This window comes from Triticum aestivum, chromosome 3A, assembly GCF_018294505.1.
Source record: "Triticum aestivum cultivar Chinese Spring chromosome 3A, IWGSC CS RefSeq v2.1, whole genome shotgun sequence".
In the NCBI taxonomy this organism is placed as follows: domain Eukaryota; kingdom Viridiplantae; phylum Streptophyta; class Magnoliopsida; order Poales; family Poaceae; genus Triticum; species Triticum aestivum.
The window spans coordinates 2,628,987-2,631,816 of record NC_057800.1 but is presented as its reverse complement, the minus strand read 5'-3'; positions in this window follow the sequence as shown (position 1 = coordinate 2,631,816).

Sequence of the window (2,830 nt, the reverse complement as noted above, 5' to 3'; positions counted from 1 at the left end):
GCCCCGACGCCGCCCCGATGCCGCCTCGACCCCGCCCCGACGCCGCTGCCCCGTCGCCCCGACGCCGCCTCGACCCCGCCTCGACACTGCCCTGCCGCCTCGACGCGACCCCGCCGTCCGGACGCCGCCCCGTCCACACGACCGTCGCCGGAGCCACAGATCCCTCACCGGCCACCTCCCCCCACTCCAATCAAGAGCTCGAGGTCAGCGCTGCGCTGTCCACTTCTGCTGCTCCTCTCCTCTCTGTATTGGGCTTGATTCTTGCTGTTGTTGATCCCAAGTTTGATGCATAACAATTGTTGTATGAGTTCTCCAAATGAACAGGAGTACTCCTCTATTTTGATATGAAATCACCATGAAGGTCCACATGCTACTGTTGTCAACATGATAAATAGATTCAGTTAGTTACCTCTAAAACTATTCCTAATTAACTGAAGAAGAGAAGAGAGGAGGAGTAGTTTATTTCATAGAGTAAACTTTAGCACTATTTGACAGTAAAAGGTTTTAGCTAATTTGAATTAACTGAAAGCAGAAGTACATAATTTTTATTGACAGTAAAATGTTCAAAGAAACAGAAATATCAGTACAATAGCTAGATTACACTATCAGTACACTACCAGTAAAATGTTCATTTAGTTTCAGTAAACAAATATTGCCAAGCATGACATGGCCTTTGTGATCTCGTACTCCTGAATTTTCATGTCACTTGTGCTATTAGTAGTTTTTTGACAGTAAAAGGGATGAAGAGGTCGGTGACCTCCAAATTCCAAATTTAGTAAAAGTTTGGGTATTCGAAACTACTAGTCTGAAAAATAGTTTATGTGGTCTGAAACTTTTCCTAGTGTGTTTCAGACTTTCAGTAAAAGTTGTTGAATCAAATCAGTTCTTTGATGCTATTATGGACAGATTTAAAATCCACACTAAACCTTGATATGGGAACTATTCGTTTTGATGCTACTATGCTTTAATACGATATGCTGCTAGTGGAAGACTTTGGAATTTGAAAACCCAAATCAGTTCAGTCTGCCTAGTTCAGCTTCACATAGGTTCCTATTTTCTAGCCTACTGTAATTGTTCCGAACTTTTGATAATCTGTTCCAGACTTTCAGTTAGGAGTTAACGCTAGGAAATAGTATGAACTGCTGTTGGATTAAATCAGTACGTGGTTAACAGGCACAACATTGTGCCTGTTGGGTTTATGGACATATGCTAGAAGGTTGTCTGAAGATAGTTGTTTGCTAGGGGTGGGGAACCATTTCATAAGTAAAAAGTCTATACTGGACCTTGATATGTAAACCAATGGTTTTGATGGTACTTTGGAACTTGAAAATCAAAATCAGTTCAGTCTGCCTAGTTCAGCTTCATATAGAAGATAATGATTCCTGTTTTTTAGTCTACTGTAATTGTTTTTTAGCCCACAACACTTTGCATTGTTTTGAGGTTTTGTACATCAGCTTTCTTTTTTATCTTCTTATTTAAAACTGTAGCAGTACCTGTGACACATAATGCCTAACAGTTTAACTATTCTCTGTTTCTGTCCTCATTTAGTGCTTGGTATGTCTCCTGTTCTGGGTCATGGACTTTGTGCCATGCCCACATTGGTTTTATGTTTGGCCTCAATTTGGCCTGACAAATGATGGTCTACTAGCTGGTCTACTAGCTGGCAAGATGCTTGGTATATATATGTTGTGTTCAGTTTTGGCAGGAGTTTAGAACTGTTAGGCAAAGGTCATGTCTCCGACCATCGTGTCCTTTTTTGCCTTGTCCACCCGAGAGGCCCTTGAGTTTGCTGGAATGTCGATTAACTTCCGTTCCGGCAAATTCGGGTACTCCATATGTCCTATTTTCAGCAAAGGTCATGCTGAATTTTTCCGTGAATTTTAGCATGACTTTGCTAAAAATAGGACATATGGGGTACTTGTGACTAATGCATGGGCCGGGGTATCTTAGTAGTTAATTAAGTAGGATCAAATGCCCCGGCGTACTTGTGACTAATGCATGGCTTTTAGGGTGCCTCGGTGTCGATAAAAACCGAAATGATGAAAGCTTAGGCTTTTAGGGTGCCTCGGCGTCGAAAAACCCTCAATGATAAAAGCTTAGCTTTTAGGATGCCTCGGTGTCAACAAACCCTAAATGATGAGACCATGATCTTGTTCCTTGACAATAACCAACTTTTTGACCAAACTTTGTTCCTATTTATAGAGAAACATGGCCAACAACGATGAGGCCATGGGTTCAGGCGGCAAGAAATTCTGGGAGCTGTCCCAGGAGATGGAGGAACAACCTCACTTGTATGAGGACGCCGCCTTCCCCACCAATCCTGAGACCACTGATGGTACCGCCGAGGATGACCCCACTGATGCCACCACTGATGGTGCCGCCGAGGATGTCACCACTGATGATGGCGGCGCACGCACAGATGGCAGCCAACCGAAGAGGCAACGGAAGGACCGGCGCCCGACCGTGCTCCGCACCCTCAAGGAGGAAGTTACTGAAGTGGACTCCAACGGGAATCCAACGGCGCCCGAACGAATAGTCAAGGGGTACTCGCTTCAGCTCGGGTGCATTCTCCGGAGCACCGTCTCGATCAACACCGAGAACCTCAGGCATCCTGACCGAGGGAATTTGCGCAACCTCCTCTTCACGAAGCTGCACGAACGATACAAGTTCCCCGCTGAATTTGAAAACACAAGCCTCAAAGGGAATAAAGTGAACAATGCTGCCCTCACGAAGATGAGCACGGCCCTGTCTACTTGGAAAATCAATGTGAAGAGAATGATCGAGAAAGGTGAGAGTTATGAGAAGATCAAGGAGAAAAATCCTTCGATCA